This window comes from Capra hircus, chromosome 16 (assembly GCF_001704415.2).
Source record: "Capra hircus breed San Clemente chromosome 16, ASM170441v1, whole genome shotgun sequence".
Lineage (NCBI taxonomy): Eukaryota > Metazoa > Chordata > Mammalia > Artiodactyla > Bovidae > Capra > Capra hircus.
Genome location: NC_030823.1, coordinates 12,646,702 through 12,668,879, shown reverse-complemented (window position 1 = coordinate 12,668,879; position 22,178 = coordinate 12,646,702).

Genomic DNA, 22,178 nt, shown 5'->3' with positions numbered 1-22,178 from the left:
TCCCATGGACTGAGGAGCCTGGCAAGCTACAGTTCATGGGGTCACAAAGAGTTGGGCATGAGTGAGCGACTAACATTCCCCATTGTGTGTATTACTGGTGGGCTGAATTCCACTCTCTCCTGTTACAGGAAAGGAAACGCCCTCTTCATCCAAACCTTGGTAGCCAGAATGCAGGCATGCAACTTACAGTTATTCAATCTGATGCTCCATCTGGGACATATTTGCTTGAGCATGTGACCCAAGAAGCAGAGACACTTGGAATACTGGACATCATGGTGATATGGATAATAGTGGCATTGAGAGTAGAAGCGGAAGGGTCCTAACTAGACCATCCCTGCTGAACTATGTTCATAACTCTTGCTCCTGCTAATGAGAGCTTTGGACATCTACACAGGGCTTTCCTTTCCAAGCCTGATATCTAACCCTCTAACCAAGCCTATGCACAGCTCGGCTACCTAAGCTGACTCAAATTAGACAGCAACATCCAGTGCTTCACAGCTAAGTATAGGTTTACAAAGATATAAACATATTACTTCCAAAGCCTGGCCTGTGATTTGTTAGTAATTATTTAAGGGGATCTCTTGGTGCAAAATTGACTATCATAATCACTCTTAAATGCTTATAAGTAATCTTATTAGAAATTCATATCTTATCTCAATAAATGTAATCCCAGATACTATCTCCCATTGTTGTTTTGATTTAGCTTCAGATGAAGTTTATGATTAGAGCATGTATTATATGAAAAATCTCCATGTCTAAACATGATAGAAATGCTCAATAAAAGACACATTCATACAAGGGGCACACGACAACTGGTTTCTTAATGAAGCAATAAAATCTCAACCCCTGTGTCATTTTCACCCTCTCTGTAAATGGTGAGCAAATGTATCCTATTTTGTTGTTTTGCTTTCTCACTCTGCTACTAAATTTGCCCTTGACCTGTCTTTTCTTGTGTAAAGCATGGTCTTCTTATGATTAAGAAATACAATTTGTATGAACTGCAATAAGCAGGGAGAAAAGAAGCTCTGTCCAAGTGAGCTGGAGAGCTCAGTCATAAATAGCATATTCAAAAGCTTACTTTGAATAATTACTTTGAATCATATTACTTTGCCGACTAAGGTCCATCTAGTCAAGGCTATGGTTTTTCCTGTGGTCATGTATGGATGTCAGAGTTGGACTGTGAAGAAGGCTGAGTGCTGAAAGAATTGATGCTTTTGAACTGTGGTGTTGGAGAAGACTCTTGAGAGTCCCTTGGACTGCAAGGAGATCCAACCAGTCCATTCTGAAGGAGATCAACCCTGGTATTTCTTTGAAGGGAATGATGCTAAAGCTGAAGCTCCAGTACTTTGGCCACCTCATGTGAAGAGTTGACTCATTGGAAAAGACTCTGATACTGGGAGGGATTGGGGGCAGGAGGAGAAGGCAACGACAGAGGATGAGATGGCTGGATGGTATCACTGACTCGATGGACGTGAGTCTGAGTGAACTCTGGAAGTTGGTGATGGACAGGGAGGCCTGGCATGCTGCGATTCATGGGGTTGCAAAGAACTGGACAAGACTAAGCGACTGAACTGAACTGAAAATAAGCTATTTCATGCATATTTTTTGATTATTCACTTCTGGAACTTCTGTTCCATTAGTCATATGGCATGTCAAGCTTCTTTCCAACCCTTGTTCTTGTCATTTGATACTATCTGTGCAAGTTCATCACCATACGGTTTCACTTTGCACTTGGTTAATTTGATCTCTCCTCTAATAGATTATTCTGTTTTATACAGTTTCTCAGAATCTTTGGTATGGCTTAGCAATTTCCTAGTTATTAATACCTATCTTCTTACAGTTTCTACCCTTAGTCCAGATTCCTTGCAGTAGTCAAAATAAGTGTATTTTCTCTTTCATTTGGGATACCATCACATACTTGAACGTAAGGATACAAATGTCCCCATTTCAGAGTTAAATTGCCTAACATCCTTCAGAGAATATTCCTACACATTATTCATTACTTTGTGTATTATTCACTTTGTCAAAATTCTCATAATTATTTTTCCTTTCCCAGAAAAGAAAATGATGTCTAATTATAGGTGTAAAAACTTACCATAGATTGTGTTCTGAACAGTATGATTGCCATAATTTACTTCTTAGTACAATAACAATCATGCTATTTTAAAATCTTCTCCCCTCAAATGCTTACTTAGTGACATGTTATAGCCTATAGGTCCTCAAGGAATCATCAAGAATTGTTGATGCTATGCCCTCTTTTACCTTGTTTGAATTTTAATATAAATTGTGGCTTCACACTTATTTCCATGAAAGTTAATCCTAATGGGTTCAAGTTTTAGTCTTATCTTACGGACGAACCATAGACAAATGTATTGATCACCTGGGTCTTCACTCTTTCACTAGTATATGATGATCTTGCCTCAGTCCCTTCATTTGCAATGTGGATTATGTACTTCAAGTCCTTCTGCCAAGAATCAATGAAATTATGATTATCAGTGCCTGTGATGTTGTTTCATATATATTTCTTATTGTATAAAAAGCACAGTAAAATTTTGTTCAAATTTTTAATTAGACACAATTTTTCCAGACAGTACTCTACTTTTCCATGTCTGCATTTTGCCATGTACAATTTGGTTTTCTGCATTCTGTTAGTTTCCTGTGGTTGTTGTAATAAATTACTATCAAGTATGGCTTCCTGAGGTGGCATTAGTAGTAAAAACTCTGCTTGCCACAGCAGGAGCTAGAAGAAACTTGGTTCAATCTCTGGGTTGGGAAGATTCCTGGAGTAGAAAATGGCAACCCGCTCCAGCATTCTTGTCTGGGAAACCCCATGGATAGAGGAACCTGGCAGGCAACAGTCCATAGGATCATACAGAGTCGGACATGACACATGTGCACGCGCGCGCGCGCGCACACACACACACACACACACACGCATTAAAACAGTAGAAATGTGTTCTCTTGCAATTCTAAGAACAGAAATTTCAACCCAAAATGTTGGCAGGGCTGCACTTCCTCTGGGGGCACTAGAGAAAAACTTTTCCTTTGCCTCTTCAAGCTCTGGAAGGATACTGGCTTTCTATGACTTGTGACCTCATCATTCCTATCTCCACTTCCACGGTTACATTGTCTCTGATTTTGTCAAATCTCCCTTGCCTCACACTTATTATTGGATTTACTGCCCTCACGGACAATACAGAAGAAATGTCTCCTCTCAAAATCTTTAACATGATCACACTGTTGGCCATGTAAGGTAATATTTACAATTTACAGATCATTTTATAGATAAATAATCAGAGGTCCTCAGATTAAGATTTGCATACATCATTATGTGACTCTTATTCAGTCTGTTGTGCACATCAATGACACCACTATTCAAATCACAGACACAAAAACATTTATAAGAAGGGAGTCTAGGAAAAACTATGGCAATCTATAATCTGGAGGAAATCTTGGCCAATATATATGTGATTGCAAGCATAATGAAACTAATATTACCTAGTATCTAGTATACCATCTGGGATAATGGGGAGCTTACTGAGGCCTTTAGTTACCGCATGAGTTGGGCAAGTGACCTTAATTCCCTAAATCTTCAGTTTTGTATTAGGGACTTCCCCTTGATCATTCTTAAATTTTTAGCAATAATTTCATATTATTGCATAATTTATTAGGAAAGATGCATAAAAATGACCTCATATTTTTCTTCCCATGATATGAATTAAATTTCAAAATCTAATAGATATTTTTGTGACTATATATATATATATATATATATACACATATGTATGCCACCATCTTGTGACACAGATGGTAAAGAATCTGCCTGCAATGCGGGAGATCTGGGTTTGATTCTTTGGTTGGGAAGATGCCCTGGAGAAGGGAAGGGCTACCCACTCCAGTATTCATGCCTGGAGAACTACATGGACAGAGGCTACAGTCCATGGCATTGCAAAGAGTCAGCTATGACTGAGAGACCAACACTTTCACTTTTTTCTCCCATGAGTAAAATAAAAACTATATGGGATTTGTAATAATCAGTAATTTCCTTAAAAATTCCAGAAATATATTGACCATTTCTAACTCAGGTGATCACAGAAGGCTTCACAGAGATTGTCTAGGAGGGATCAGGTAGAGACAAAGTGAGACAGAAGAAAGGAGACAGGGATAGATTTGCCAAAGTTCTGCTAATCAAAAAGTTCTCCCCCTGTTCTCACACCCTAGATGGGCATTTATTAAGTACCTATACGAACTATGTACTGTGCTGTTAAAATGATTAACTGGAATTTGACAAAATTTGAAGAAAATTGCTAAAGTTTATGTATTATTGCTGAAAACTGATGTAAGGCAAATGGATGTGCTGTAAATTTCAAAAATTTAATGAAATTGAAAGCGCTACTTTATCTTTCTGTATAGTAACACTGCATAGTCGTGAGAATTAATTCTTTATTAAGCCATGGGACATAAATTCTATCTATGGATTAGTCAAGGTATAAAATACAGAACTTTCATATATTTATTTCCATTTGTCACATCTTATATATGATATACAATCCAATCCAAATATATATTCATTGTCTATTATAATCTCATCACTAAGGTAAGTTCTAGAAAACATTTTTATCATCAAAAAGCCTACAGTTAGGTAAATATAATGTATCATGTTACCAAAAAATAGATATGGAAATATTTTTGAATGCATAAGTATATCAGATAGTAGATATTTGGGACTAGGAGATAACATTACTATATAGATTATTTTGGTTGCCATGGGATTCGTTATCTAGATGATTTTATGTAAGTGCATATGTAGCTAAGTCATTTATTTCCCCTTTGGGACATTCAATCAAAGCCATTGGGAGAATTAGAATCATGCTAACCAAGTTAAGAATGTTTTAAAATGAGATGACTTCTGAACTGTATCACCTTATTTGTAGAAGTGTCTTACTTTTCATTCTACATCAAGTTACACACACTTGCTAAGCAATGGTCACTATTAACTGTTATGGCAGAAATACCTTTCCTAAGTAAGATTTCTTTCCCTTGTCACAAATAACCCTTGTATACAATGTATAAATCCCCACTCTTATTTTGCATCTTAAGTTTAGAAGAAGTATGCCCCAGTGACAGAGGCACATGAGAGAAGGGTGAAAAACGTAAGAATAGACTCTTAGTTTTATTTTCTTACCCTTCTGTCTACGCGAATTTCGCCTCAATGAGCTGTCACTATAATTATCTGCGTGGGGTGCTTTTCCTATAAATGTAGCAGGAGCAGAGTTATCACCGCATGTATAGGAGGCTGGGAACATTGTTTTCACAAATACTGAGGGAAAGAAAAGACAAAAAGCAAGTTTCCTGTTGTAGCTACATGTCCTGGGAGACAAACTCACTCAGAAGAACAATGCAGATAGTGGAGTTCAGGTTATTACACTGGCGGGCCCAATGCAGAGGCTCCTCTTAGCCAAGGACCCTGACCAGTTTTTGTGAAAACATTATATACCCTAAGTGTATGTGCCCAAACCCACCTCCCCAAATTCCCTGAAACTAGTCTGAACAAAGGAAAAGAAAGATGCAATCAAAGTTAACCTGTGATTCATATGCCTTGAGCCTAGGTAATTAACAGTGGACAATTATCAATAGGCCTGTGGTCATACACCAATAAGCATCATAGAATTTATTATTCTATTCAGTTACACAGATAATTAGGGTATTCTTTTAGGTGAAGGAGAGTCTAGGTACAAGCTCTGGGAATGTCCCTTCCAGGGGGTCTGGTTTTGCAGTTGGTATGTTGTTTCCCTAGATACTGGGCTTATAGCTCAAAGTTCATAGTCCAGCCCAAGATGGATTCCTGCTTTGAAGATGCAGCCTGTTCTGTCTGTTTCCTCCTTCACTATCTCTCCAAAATCTGGTTAGCTCCCATTTGAAACTTCCTCTAAAAAAGCAAGTCAATGATTTCCCTGTATTTCTCAATAGGGTGAGGATCAGGAAATCAAATGTCTTCCCTGTCATTCTGCATTGATAATGTAATAGTTCCTGTGGATGTGGTAAGAAAAAGAAATATTATAGCTCTTTAAAAACTAGAGGGAGAGAATAATGAAATGTACACTATAACATACAAGGAAGAAATTATCTTCGAAGAGAAAACAGTGCAAAGACACAATTACACCTGGCATAAGACATGACAATGGCAGGTAATTAAAAAAAAATTGTAAGAATGAAAGGGAAAAGAACAGAAAATTACAGAATTACCAAATAAGCATAAATAATATAAGACTACTAAACTACTTGGTATTTTTCTCTTTTTTTGGCTAGTAATGCTAAAGAAGTTATATCTTTTCTAATATTAATCACAGTAAAACATTTAAGTGTATACATATTTCTTAAATCATAAAACCAAATCATTTACAATGAGATTAGCTGGGAGAGGATCGGGGGATACACCCTTTCCCAGAGGAGCCAACTAAAGAGAGTGCAGTTGAATTTATAGAAAGCTGCTAGGGACTCAAATAGTTCAGTAGGGGGAAAAAAAAATACATATACATCCTGCAGTCGGCTACACTGAGGGCTAGAGAGAATATTATCCTATCTGATTTTGAGTATATTTTATATGTAAAATGGAACAAAAGTGCTAAGTGCGTACATTAAAGTTATGAAACTATACCTAATACATGTGCATTATATCCTTAGTGTGTTATTCTTTCTCAAAATTTGCAGAAATATTGGTTAGCTTAATTTACCTCCATTTACAAAGTATCAACAGAACAGAAATTCTGAGGAAAAACATTGAATCTAATGGTTATAACTTCATGACAGATTTATATAGTAATAAACTATTTTTCAGATTCCAAAGTTAGCTACAAATTGTTGTTTGGATAAAATTAAATGAAATTGCACTGACTTTCTACACATATTTTATCAGTGTAATTGGGCATATGCAGAAGTTTCTGATTGTTGTTTTTCTGTTTGTGAAGGACTGTGCTGATGATGAATTTATACAAACAACTGGAGCAGTGATGCATAATTACCTGCCACATAATTTTAATTGCTCTTCAAAAGCTCTAAACTATCTGTTCAAATGTAACTAGTTGGTGATACCATATAGAGAAATTATACTTTCAGCTACTGCCAGAGAATATGAATGAATAGCATTACTGACTAACCATCTCTAATAAGCAAAAGTGTCAATTTGCTTATGAATAAAATGATATTTAAAGAAGACTAGAAATGCATCAAAAATTGGATTTTTGCCTACATAGTACCAAAACGTAATTTCCCTTACAAGTGATCTATTGTAGAATATTAAGAAATTTTGATGATGTCATACACTTTAGAATAATGAGTCTGATCTGTGACCCAGTTCAAAGGTGAAGATTGAAATTCTCATTGCCCATGCCAAGATTATTCTGTGAAATTTGGTGGTTCTCTGTTATTCATGCCATCAATGTGGCATGATTAGCTTTACTAAAGCTGAGAATTTTGCGCCTGTGGGCCAGCTCCCTTATTTTCATCACACAGTTATGCTCCCTGGCATTTTTATTTTTTCTTAATGGTGCAACAGAAGAGGATGGTGTTCATTATCAGTCTAGATGAACTTTGCTGCTTTCCTAGTTTTCTAGAATCTCTCCTTCTCCTCCAATAATTCCTCACTTTCTCTTCACCAGTTAACAAAGTCATACCAATGGGTGAATGCTTTTAACAATAATGTAAAAATCCAATTTTAAAAGTCATCTTCCATTTCTTCACTACAAAGATTCTTGAGGCAAGGCAATAGAAAGCAGAACAAAGTATTTAGGTGCCAGAGATGTGATATTGAGACTTCCGGAATGAAAGCAAATGACGCACATTTGTATCTCAATAAAATGTGAGGCTAGCTGAAGGAATTTTGTGAAAGGCATCCTGCTTGCTCTCAAAAACAAATACCAGAAAGTTTGCATTTCTGCTTCTGGACACAATGGTATCTGATTATCATCCCTGGGAATGCTGTGGCTATCTTGCTATCTCCTTCAAAATAGATACAGGCCAAGAAGCAACAGTTATAACTGGACATGGAAAAAAGGACTGGTTCAAAATTGGGAAATATCAAAGTTGTATATTGTCACCCTGCTTATTTAATTTAAATGCAGAGTACATCATGCAAAATGCCAGAATGGATGAAACACAAGATGGAATCAAGACTGCCAGCAAAAATATCAATAACCTCATATGCAGATGACACCATCCTTAGGCAGAAAGCGAAAAGTAACTAAAGAGCCTCTTGAAGAAGTTGAAAGAGGAGAGCTAAAAAAAAGCTGGCTTAAAACTCAGCATTCAAAAAACTAACATCTTGGCATCCAGTCAAATCACTTCATGGCAAATAGATTGGAAAACAGTGGAAACAGTGTCAGACTTCATTTTGGGGGGCTCCAAAATCACTGCAGATGGTGATTGCAGCCATGGAATTAAAAGATGCTTACTCCTTGGAAGTAAAGCTATGACCAAACTCAGTTCAGTTCAGTTTCAGTTCAGTCGCTCTGTCGTGTCCGACTCTTTGCAACCCCATGAATCGCAGCATGCCAGGACTCCCTGTCCATCACCATCTCCCGGAGTTCACTCAGACTCACTCCATCGAGTCAGTGATGCCATCCAGCCATCTCATCCTCTGTCATCCCCTTCTCCTCCTGCCCCCAATCCCTCCCAGCATCAGAGTCTTTTCCAATGAGTCAACTCTTTGCATGAGGTGGCCAAAGTACTGGAGTTTCAGCTTTAGCATCATTCCTTCCAGAGAAATCCCAGGGCTGATCTTCAGAATGGACTGGTTGGATCTCCTTGTTGTCCAAGGGACTCTCAAGAGTCTTTTCCAACACCACAGTTCAAAAGCATCAATTCTTGACCAACCTAGACAATATATTAAATAGCAGAGACATCACTTTGCGAAAAAAGGCCCATATAGTCAAAGCTATGGCTTTTTCAGTAGTCATGTACTGATGTAAGAATTGGATTATAAAGGAGGCTGAGCTCCCAAAAACTGATTGCTTTTGAGCTATGATGTTGGAGAAGACTCTTGAGAGTCTTTCGGACTGCAAGAAGATCAAACCAGTCAATCCGAAAGGAAATCAATCCTGAATATTCATTGGAAGGACTGATGCTGAGGATGAAGCTCCAGTACTTTGTCCACCTGATGTGAATAACTGACTCACTGGAAAAGACCCTGATGCTGGGAAAGCTTGAAGGTAGGTAGGAGAAGGGAACAACAGAGGATGAGACGGTTGGATGGCATCACCAACTCAATGGACATGAGTTTAAGCAAATTCTGACTGAACAACAACAATGCCCCAAATACATTGTTGCTAGGAGCTTTTAATTCATGGAAAGTTTTATCATGTGAAACAACACTACTCTCTGTATTTTAGCAAACTATGTGATTTGTTTAACATCTGAATTATTCTAATTGATCATTTGATGACAGGAATTGAGAAAAAAGTTTTACTTTAAAAACTTTAAAGGTTTCATGAGGAATCACAGCATTATAGAAAATGTTCACTTAGCTAAAAAATTAGTTCAGCAAACTCCAATTCCAACTTTTTCCACATTCTTTTGAAAAATATTTACTACTTTTCCTATCTAAATGGTCACAATTGAAGGATAAAAATGCTATGCCTGTTGATATGCCAGATGTGCTTAGTCACTCAGTCACATCTGACTCTTTGTGTCTTCATGGACTGTAGCCCAGCAGGCTCCTCTGTCCATGGAAATCTCCAGGTAAGAATACTGTAGTGGATTGCCATTCCCTTCTCCAGGGGATCTTTCCAACTCACTGTTTGAACCTCGGTTTCCCTCACTAGAGGCAGATTTTTTTACCCTCTGAGCCACCAGGAAAGCCATATTTTTTGGACTATTTAAACTTCTGTCATACATTGGCCAAAAAGAAAAAAAAATAAAAAATGGTTCTTACCCAAAGCAAATTGCGTCCAGGAGGAGGAGGCAGGCATGACTAGATCTCCACCTGAGAGTGGACTTGAGGGCCTTAGGTCTGCACGCACAGGAGGCACCACACCAGACCCGCTATAGTTGGTGAACAGAGTGTCAGAACCAGAGGAGCAGAAGGAGCATCACAGTCACAAAATTAACCCCACAACTTGGCAACCATGCTACAGGGCTCGATGGGGACATTTGAGAAAAAATCAAGTCAAGCCAAACAACAACGAATATCTGTTCCAAGATCTGAGCAATCACTGTGTGTGTGTGGTTATCAGTGTCCTGGATGTTGAGCTTGCTTTTGAGAACTTGTAAGTAAGCTCCTGTTTTTCTATCATGATCCTCAACGTATGTTGAGTTTTGCAGAGATATTTTTCTAAACTATTTCTGCCATTGCAGACACATCTCGCCTCCACACCTAACCACTGATGACCACTGTCAGAGGCTACAGTCACATCTGTCTGTGCTCTTCAGGGTAATTTTGGCATTTCTTATTCTGCTCTGCTTCCAAGTATTGTGGCAGAGGTTTGGTGGAGCTTCAATACAGAGCAGCCTATACAAGGTTTAGGTTGTGTGGCCTGCAATGACCATTCGTCCCCCAGTCACATTACCTCTGTGACTCCACGGTGTCTGAGATTCTAGTGAGTTCATATTTTTACTTTTAGTTTCCTGAGTTCTTCATTTTGTGTCCTTATGAACCCACTCTGTGTCAGTTTTCTCAAAACCATTCACTTGCACAAGAACTTTTGGGAAGCACTTCATAACTCAGCAAGCCAGTCCTCTGATCAAACAGAGGATATTTATTTTTTTATGGCTGTAAAGGAAGTCTGGACCTTAGATACAATGGCCAGGATATTTTCTAGGTAGGGGAGAAAATAACTCACTCTTTCCTTTTTATAGTTATGAAATACTAACTGCAAACTAATTTATCAGGAGACTTTCTAGTTATATTTCAAATAAATTACCCTCCTATACATCTATTGTCTTTATACTTTTGCATGGTATCCATAAAATTACCAATAAGCCTTTTTTTATTATATGCAGGTAAGATTAAATATTAAGATAAAGATTACATTTTTCCATATTACATATTGATCAATTTTATTTTAACAAGTTTTTGGTTACTTGTTAACTTTTCTCTCTTGATCTGGGTCTGCTCTGGTATGGTAAATCAAGAATCGATTATACATGTTTTAACACAAATAAACTGAATTGCACTGCGTCCCAGAGAGCAGTCGCTCTGATCTTACATCATGAAAGGATAGAGCCACACATAGAGAAGAGATGATATAAATCTATGAGCATAGCAAACATAATGTGTTTAGGCATGCTAAAGCAAAGATTATTAATTTACTTTACCTTTGTTTTCCCAAGACTTTTCAGTGCACAAAGATGCTAATATTGAGGCTAAACTACCCATATGGGTACTTTAATATTTATTTTATATTCAGAATAAAATGAGAAATTAGGAAAATAGATTTATAGCATACTTGAAACACATTTTTAAACACATAACAACACTCATGGAAAACCATCAGTTTTAACAAAATATTAGATGTACATTGGGAGAGACAGTCAGCCTTGCAGAACTTCGTAAGAGTGAGCTTTGGATCAAGAACATTTCCCTACCTGGGAAGAAAGAGTCTTCACAGCCTGTGCTGGGCAGGTCAGCTTCTTTGAGAACACCTTTCCCTATCTAGACCTGAAGTGTTCTTCCTCATTCTGCTCAATTTCTGTACATTATATGGTACAAACCTACAACTTCATCTGTTTGAGTAGGGAGGGAACCGGGTCCTTCTCTTGCAGCATAAAAGGTGCTGGTCACTCCCCGCATCAGCTTCCAGCAAGATCCCATGGTTCAGGGCTGATTTTGCCCTATCTTCTCTATGTGAGTAAAATATTGTATCATCCAGTGGCTGTGGGGGCTGTGTCTTTCTTGTTGATCCCCCTTACCTACAAACCACCCAGTGGGGCAACTTCCTGGGACTGTGGCTTCTGATGGCAGGCATTGTCTTGTTTTTGGCTATTGAGAAATGGCATATTTCCTGTCATATTAGTATACAAGGATGTCATAGTTATCAGTGATTTAGCCCTCAAATGTGAGTTCCTGAGTCCTTAGGGCACTCAGAAAGGAGAAGAATACCTGTGATTTAACAGTCATCAAACAGTAGTCATTCCATGTGGTGAGCCCCAAGGGAGCTCTGGATGTGAAAATGCAGGATGCTGGCCCCAGAATAGCTAAGGTGCATATGAAAAGAATAATTTCAGTGAGCCCAGACTCTCGCATCATCCCATACTTTGAAAAGTGCTAAATTCCTTAACTTTGGATATCTTTTTTTTTTTTTTTAATTAACAATAATCTTTGGATGTTCAGACTACCTGTCTTTTGTTGTAAAACTTCTATATAATCTGGCTCCTCCCTTTGCCTCCTGGGAATAGTTCTCTCAGGGTTACTTGAGATACTCTCTCAAAGTCCTAAAAATTCCCACCAAATGAAACATAATTCTCAACTTCTAGGTTGTGACTATTTTTAAGTCAACACTATCTGTCTTCCATGCATGGGACTCTTCCACTGGAGGTTTGAATGGTGTCACTGCTTGACAATGGATATTTTCAATCTATTATAAATCATTAGAAAAATTATTTAAAGGCATTGCACGCCTTTGAAAGATTGCATTCAAATATACTACATTATTTAGGAAATTTGAGAGTAAAATCATATTATCTGATCTGTAAAGAGTACAACATTGAAAAAAATTAAGAAAAATTCCTATAGTAACACATATTTATCATGGTCCTGAAAATAACACATAGCCTATGCTGTTCTTCCTAATGACATAGCCTTTGATGCTCTAAGTAACTCTGACAGTTGTGTTGGTTAACAGCTGACATAATCTGGCTCATAACAATTTTTTTCCATAAAAAAGAAAAAATCCAATGAGGGTATAGGGTTAAAAGCAGTAGACTAAATCGGTAGAGATGACTGGAGAACTAGAACTTGAAAATTTAAGGAATGAGATCTTTCTTTTGAGGCATCCATGATGGCAAAATGTGGAGATAAATAAAGACAAGAGCCAGAAAAAGGATAAGTATGATACAAGTAGAGATTGTGTGGCATCAGAGAAGCAAAGGATAATGACTTCTAACAGCTTTGTTCTAACAGCATTCCAGTAACTATTTTCAACTATGACAGGCCGACCTGCATTTTCTGACCCTGTGCCCCATGTGATAGCTTGTTACTACTTCCCTGGTGGCTCAGATGGTAAAGAATCTGCCTGCATTGTGAGAGATCTGGGTTCAATCCCTGGGTCAGGAAGATACCCTGGAGAAGGGAATGGCTACCCAGTCCAGTATTCTTGCCTGGAGAATCCCATGGACAGAGGAGCCTGGGGGCTACTGTCCATGGGGTGGCAAAGAATCAGACATGACTGAGCAACTAACTGTTCCCAGTAGTAGTAATAATAAAATTATTTGGGGGCAAATTTTAATAAGTATACAGAGCAATCTTCCCAGGGCTTTCTGGTATTAACCTAAGTTTGAAAACCATCCATATGGAAATGCTTTAGTAATCATTTCTCAATACAAACTTTTATGTTAGAAAACTTTCTTTGAAAAGACAAGGTGTTAGGTATCCACATTTCATAGTATTACAGTAGGCTTCCAGAGGGCTGACATAAGCTTTCTAGAATCCCACTCATGTTTGGAGCACTTCTGGGACCAATCAACCAGAGTGTAAGTTTTTACCATTTCTGAAGACCTGTAACAGGACAGAAGACACACTACAGGAAGAGAGAGGAGACACGAACAGTATACAGCTAGAAGTAATCGATCAGTCACAGAGTAAAAGGATTATTTTAAATACAGGAGGATTAAAAGGATTATATCTCTGATACTTCTCCATAGGTCAGAGGTATTAAAAATTAACAACCAAAACTGTTACAACAGACTAGGAGCACCAAACAGCACTTTAGATTTTTCTACACATGGGAAACAATACAAACAGATGTGAAAAGTTAGAGACTTTATTTGCATATTGGAAGATCCAATGGAGAGATGATAAAAGTAGATATTTCAAAGTTTCCCAGTGTTAGGCAAGAGGAATGGCAGAGATGGTACCAAAAAGCCCCAGAAAGGACAGGAAGGAAATTACCCATTTCATTGGTAGGCGAGCAGTTAGGAGCACACATGAAACATTTTTAGATAATCTACGTATTGATAATGAGTGATTATAAAGGAAATAGATTATTTAAAATTCCTTCTTGTTCATGGAGCCAGATGGAATGTCTCTCACTGCTACCACAAACATGAACATGAGAGAATTTGCGTTAAAGTTCATTAACAGAGTTGTACTTTCAGCTTCACGAAATCAAAGGCACTAATGGAATTATGGCTTTTCATGGTTTTACAAAGGACATATAAAATTATTATGCCACATAGAATACTCTAAGGAGGGTGAGAAATGTGACTCTCAGGAGAGGATTCAGTGGACGCCCATGGGTTAGTGAGCGTAACAGCAAACTGGGAGAGGAGTAGGGTAAGAGTGCTTGTCCTCTGAAATTTCCGTCAAAACTAGTCAGTTTCTTATATTTTCAGTCAGTCCCACATTTGGTTTCACCTGAAGTGGATCTTCCCCTCTTTCTAGAAAACACATAAACACACACATGTATGTGTGTGTGTCTGTGTTCAGTCACTTAGTCACGTCTGACTCTTTGCAACCCCATTGACTGTAACCCTCCAAGCTCCTCTGTCTGTGAGATTTTTCAGGCATGAATACTGGAATGTGTTGCCATTTCTTATCCCAGGGGATCTTCCTGACCCAGGGATCAAATATGCATTGCCTGTGTCTCCTGCACTGCAGATCGATTCTTTACACAAATGCATATATTTAATGTTTAAAAACCAGTATTTTCATAGATACATATAATTTTCATATATTAGTAATGAAGTGATTCATGTTTCCTCAACATTTGCTTAGATCTTAATTTAAATAAAATTATATATCGAAGGTACTCCTCACAATAAATGTTGATGAGTTTTATGTTTATTCATATTTAAAAGATTCTACAATGTGTAGAAATATATTATTGCTAAATGAAGATTAAGAAATACCCAAGTTACTCTGTATTATTTAATGGATACAAATAAATATTAGTTATTTACAAAGCTATCACAATCTAATTTCTTTTACACAGAATTAGAAGAAAAAAAAAAAAAAGAGCATTGTAGTCTGAACAAACTTCTCTCTTAACAAAGAAATCTTTTTGTCTAACTGGTAGTTCCAAAAGCACATTACAAATAGAACAGCTACTTAGTTTCTCATGAAAGCAAGCGATGAGTATAATTTTAATTATACTTGGAATTAAGTTAGATAGCTTTTAAATGTTGCAAGGGAAGCTATAAAGCAGTATAAAAATACTTCTGTAATTTAAGTTCAGCAGTAGCTCAAAGCATTGTAGAATGAAAAATGAATTTTTGATATCATCCAATCCTCAAATTCTACTTTATATTACCCAAACAAAACAAAACATTTAAGCTTCATAGCACTAATGCTACTCAACTGAATCAATATGAGCACTCTATCTGACTCCAGAAAGCCAGGAGTGTTGTGAAGTCCAAATGCAAAGTCTGAGAAGCAGGGTAGCTGATGTTCTAAGTCCCAGCCCTGGAACAGAAGACTGATCCTAGCTCTACAGTCAGCCAGAGAGGACTCGTTTTCCCTTCCTCTGCCTTGTTGTTCTATTTGGATATTTAATTGATGGGATGATGTTTCTCCAGTCTGTGGAGAAACATCTGTTTCACTCTGTCCAGTTCATTGATTCAAATATTAATCTCTTTCAGTTATACCTCAATGATACACCCATAAATAAAGCTTAACCAGCAAACTGGACATCCTGTAGCTCAGTCAAGTTGACACATAAAATTAACCATCAGAGCCATGGTAACATCTCCCCCATTCTTCCTATTGTTTAACTTTTCCCATGCCTAGGAAGTTGTACACACACATTGTTTTTATTACAGCTTAAGCCAGTGCTTTCTCTTGTTAAATTGTTACTGAATTGAGGAGCACCAACTTTCCATCTTGTGTGTATGTAATCTTCATGTATTCACAGACCAGCATGTCTCTTGGAATCTTTCTTGTTTTGTATCAGAAGAGAGTTTGGCAAAGATGTTACTTTTAGTAATGTGAAAATAAGAAACAAAAATAAGGAACTCAATAATCTAGCTAAAAATATTTCCTTAGAGAAAATGAAAAAGCAAAAAACAACATCTGGCCTCTTCTTAATGAGAAGACTCTGAGAAGAGAGAAAATCTGATGATAAATCTGAGATGAGAAAAATAGCTAAAGGACAAACTATTAAATATAGTGGGGTGGATTATGGTATGATAAATTTAAAAGAAAACTACTTCTCAACTGATGGCTATTGTCAATTGTCAGACATGCAAAGACAGACATCAGAGATATTGTTGATTCAAACCCAGAGCACCAAAAGAAAGTGAATATTGCATTAAAGAGTGCATTAAAGTGAATCACATTTTTTTTGGTTCCCCAGTACATATAAGAGTTATTTTTATGCTATATTATAATCTTTTAAGTGTGCAAGAGGATTATTCTTTAAATATAATATATACACCTTAAATAAAAATACAGTATTGCTAAAACTACTAACATTCATCAGAACCTTTAGTGAATAATTTATTTTTTATTAGTAACAGCAAAGATCACTGGTCACAGATCACCATAAAAAACATAATAATAATGAAAAAGTTTGAAGTATCATGAGAATTACCAAAACATGACACAGAAAAGCAAAGTGAACAAATGCTGTTAGATAAATGGCAGCAACAGAGTAGCTTGATGTGGAGTTACTACAAATCTCAATTTGTAAAAAATGGAGTACCTGCAAAGTGCAATAAAGTGAAGTGAAATAGAATGAGGTGTACCTATAATTAAAGACAGCTTCAGAAGATTTTGCTCCAGCATCAAATTTTTCAGAGATGTCCTCAAATGTTGTGAAACTGAGAAAAGGCATTTTTCCTGTCCTTTTTGTAATTGCTATCCTACAAAATCTAAATTATGGGATAAAATTTTAATAAAAATGTTTTAAAGAAAAAATTTAATGTTTTAAAGAAAACATCAGTGCTTCTTAAAATTATATATAGATTTCCTGTTGATCTCATTAAAATCCAGATTCTGATTTAGAACATGAGGGCCAGATCCTAAGATTCTGATTTATTATCATCCTCTGATGATACACATTTTGCTGATTCCACCCTAATACACAGTGTGTAAGAGAGTTACAAATTTCTCACCAAGATTTATACAATAGAATTAGACCCTTGAAAAGAGAGTATGTGTGACTCTCCTCAATTCTCCCAAAGAAATTTGGCATCATCATCCTAGACGCAAGGGAGACATAATTCAATTTATACGTATCTTATGAAGAAACAGAAGATGAAAAAATTGATTATGCCCCATGTGGTCAGATTAAGTGAAAGCTGGAGTTGAAATGCTATGTTCACTCTGGAGCAGTCAACTGAAAAGTGAAAATGAAAGTTGTTTAGTTGTGTCCAACTCTGCCATCCCATGGAATATACAGTGCATAGAATTCTCCAGGCCAGAATACTGGAGTGGGTAGCTGCTCCCTTCTCCAGGGGATCTTCCCAACCCAGGGATCGAACCCAGGTCTTCCTCATTGCAGACGGATTCTTTACCAGCTGAGCCACCAGGGAAGCCCAAGAACACTGGAGCCTATTCCTTCTCCAGGGGATCTTCCCGATCCAGGAATTGAATTGGGATCTCCTGCACTGCAGGCGGATTCTTATCAACTGAGCTATCAGGGAAGCCCAGGAGCAGTCAACTACTTAACTAAAATAATACATTCCTGTGAATATATTCCCGAGTGTCAGTCACCTTCATATGGATAAGTGTCTCTCTTAAAGAAAAAAATTAAATCTCTTCTATTTTAATAGCATATAGAAGCTAAATCAGATCCTGCAAGAATGAAATAGTCCTTCCGGTGGCTCAGTGGTAAAGAACCTGCCTGCAATGCAGGAGAATGCAGGTTCGAGCCCTGGTTTGGGAAGATCCTCAGAGGAGGAAATGGCAACTAACTCTAGTAATCATGCTGGGAAATCCCGCGGACAGAGGAGCCTGTGGGGTTGCAGAGTTGGACACGAGTGGGTGACTGAGCACAGACATATGCAACTTGTACTTGGAGTGCTGTTTAGAAAACATGGAATTTGAAGTTAAAAATGAAGTATCTAAACAAGATTTCTGGATAAAAAAAAAAAAAGGAGCTAGTCAACACTTAGCAGACACAGGGTTATAAGATTTTTCAGTTAACTCTGGCAATGATTTTAAAAGCAGGCAACCAGCAGTGCTGATTCACTTAATTTGGCTATAATGTAAGGACATTTTCTTTAAAGAGCTACCCTGATGAAACATCTTACATTTCTTTTCACTGCCTTGCTTTTCCTAAAGACTTGACTATAGAGGTGAAGAAAAGTACATAAAACATAAATGGGTTTTTGTAGTCACATCTGCTATTTTTTAAAATATGCAAAATAAATATACAATAGATCTAAAGAGATCAGTGTGCTTTTTCATTTCATCACACTGTGACACCACAAAGAGGAAAAGTTCCATTTCGGTGTTATTCTGGTAATGCATATTTTTCAATCTGATAAATTCTATGGATCAAATGGAAAATAATATTTTACATAGCTAATGCCCTGAGAAGCCAGTGAAAAAGTTTACACACCTTGAAATTTCAATTAACAGACACACTATGGCTTCCCCATTAAAATAGTATTGCAATTCACTTATTTCATTTTATAACAGTTGGATTTAAATAGAATCTTTGAAAGGAAAGGGTAGAAGAGAATGATCGAGTCAACTATGTACTGTTACTAATCAAAAACTGTAGGAAACTTGTCTTCCTTTTAGTATAAATCTTTAGTCAACCTAAGGGCTTCCATTGTGGCTCAGATGATAAAGTATCCACCTGCAGTGCAGGAGACCCAGATTTGATCCCTGAATTTGGAAGATCCCCTGGAGAAGGGAATGGCAACCCATTCCAGTATTCTTGTGTGGAGAATACCACGGACAGAGAAGCCTGGCGGGCTACAGTCCATGGGGTCATAAAGAGTCAGACATATCTGAGTGACTAACACACTAGGTCAACCTAAAAATCCAAGCAATCTAATTTTACTTTCCATCTTTGAAAAAAATAAGTCGGTATTTCAAGCTGTTTGGAAAAAAAATAGAAATAAATTATGTAATACCTCATGAATCAACAAATACATAAAAAAATCCTCATGAAATGTGCTATATTTTTCTATTTAATGTATTGATTTTTATTCATTAATGTATTTACTCATGGAATAAATATTTCTTGGGAAGCTATTATTTGTCAACCTCTTCACTGCCTATTTTTACCAAGGAACAAACTACATATGATGCATGCCTTTATGGACTAAAATGAACAAAATACAAATACATAATAAATAGTAACTAGTGCTATAATGGAAGGAGGAGCCTGGTGGGCTGCAGTCCATGGGGTCGCTAAGAGTCGGGCATGACTGAGGGACTTCACTTTCACTTTTCACTTTCATGCATTGGAGAAGGAAATGGCAACCCACTCCAGTATTCTTGCCTGGAGAGTGCCAGGGATAAAGGAGCCTAGTGGGCTGCCGTCTATGGGGTCGCACAGAGTCAGACATGACTGTGGCAACTTAGCAGCAGCTGCAGTGCTATAATGAAAAAGAACTGAGATCAACTGGAAAAAAATTCATCTTATTTTGGTTAATGAGGGAAAATGCTTCTTAATAGGTCATGTTATCATTGAGACCTAAATGATGAGAAGGACTCAGTCATCAAGAGGAGATATTTAAGCAGAAATAATTATACAAAAAAGAGCTAAAGAACAGTATGTTTGTGAAAAAGTAACCAAAGATCAAACTATATTGTGTAACAAAATCCAAACTATATTGGGTCATTGTCTATAACAGAGCATAGAATTTCATTCTGGTGAAGTTTGGACTCTGCTAAGCAGAGGAGTGCAAAAATATGACATATATATTTTTATATATGGTCCAATCTTCTTTGCCGAGAGTGCTCTGAAGTTGGCATGTAAAAGGCAGAGACCAGGGAGAGATGAATCTAGTAGCCACCTAAGACTATAGGGTTTTTTAGACAGGATCCTAACAATGAGGGGAAAATGCAGATGAACATATTTTTGCTTGGACAAACTTTTAATCTAGGTATTTATTATAAAAGTTGGACATATATGCTAGATGATGTTGTTAGAATGAAAGAGAATGAGAGAAATTTGTTTCAAGCTTATTCTTTTCAGTAGGAAAAATATATATATCTCCAAGATATTACATTTTGCAAAAAATAGTAAAAGCCATGAAGCCTATTTTAGAGAATAAAGTAATTGTTTCCCAAAGAAGAGACAATGTCAAACAACATTATCCCCAAATTTAAAATATATATCTACAAATTAATTAAAATTATCACTCATATGCCTCATGTGTGACAGTAATTTTTGAAAAGATACACCTAATTTTTATTAATAATAATATCAGAATATCAACAATTTAGATAGCTTCAGTAGTTTTGAAACAATTTCACATACCTGATTTTTCAATTCTATCACAACACTGGTACACATTTGGGGAAAATGAGACTGTATTGAATTCTCTTGCCATCATGGCAAAGACTCTAAAATATGGATATATATTATATATATATATATAATTATACATATATAGGTAAATAAATGTAAAGTTTAAGCATAAAATAATAGTAAACATTAAATGAAATTATAAGGACTAATGATGAAAAGTGTAAAAGAAATTAGAATAATAATGCTGAAGTCATAGGAGGCAATTCATAAGCATTAGATGTTATTTCAATATTTATTCTACAGTAAATCATGAGTATGTTTCCCTTACAAAAATAGACAACATTAGTCAAGACAGCAGAGTAGAAAGGGGAGTGCAACCCTACCCATCAGCAGATAATTGGATTAAAGCTTTACTGAGCAAGGTCCCAAGGAGCAGTGGCTGTGAGGAGGGCCTAGAGGAGCTATCCCATGTTGAAGGTCAGCAACGGTGGTGGTGAGGAGATACCCCTTGTCCAAGGTAAGGAGCAGCAGCTGTGCTTTGCTGGAACAGCCATGAAGAGATACCCCAAGCCCAAGGTAAGAGAAACCCAAGTAAGATGGTAGGTGCCACAAGAAGGCATCAGAGGACAGACAAACTGAAACCATACTCACAGAAAACTAGTCAATCTAATCACACTAGGACCACAGCCTTGTCTAACTCAATGAGACCAAGCCATGCCTGCAGGGCAACCCAAACGGGTGGGTCATGGTGGAGAGGTCTGACAGAATGTGGTCCACTGGAGAAGAGAATGGCAAACCACTTCAGTATTCTTGCCTCGAGAACCCCATGAACAGTATGAAAAGGCAAAATGATAGGATACTGAAAGAGGAACTCCGCAGGTCGGTAGGTATCCAGTATGCCACTGGAGATCAGTGGAGAAATAACTCCAGAAAGAATGAAGGGATGGATCCAAAGCATAAACAATACCCAACTGTGGATGTGACTGGTGATAGAAGCAAGGTCTGATGCTATAAAGAGCAATATTGCATAGGTACCTGGAATGTCAGGTCCATGAATCAAGGCAAATTAGAAGTGGTCAAACAAGAGATGGCAAGAGTGAACGTTGACATTCTAGGAATCAGCAAACTAAAATGGACTGGAATGGGTGAATTTAACTCAGATGACCATTATATCTACTACTGCGGGCAGGAATCCCTCAGAAGAAATGGAGTAGCCATCATGGTCAACAAAAGAGTCCGAAATGCAGTACTTGGATGCAGTCTCAAAAACGACAGAATGATCTCTGTTCATCTCCAAGGGAAACCATTCAATATCACAGTTATCCAAGTCTATGTCCCAACCAGTAATGCTGAAGAAGCTGAAGTTGAACCATTTTATGAAGACCTACAAGATCTTTTAGAACTAACACCCAAAAAAGATGTCCTTTTCATTATAGGGGACTGGAATGCAAAAGTGGGAAGTCAAGAAACACCTGAAGTAACAGGAAAATTTGACCTTGGAATGTGGAATGAAGCAGAGCAAAGACTAATAGAGTTTTGCCAAGAAAATGCACTGGTCATAGCAAACACCTTCTTCCAACAACACCAGAAGATTTT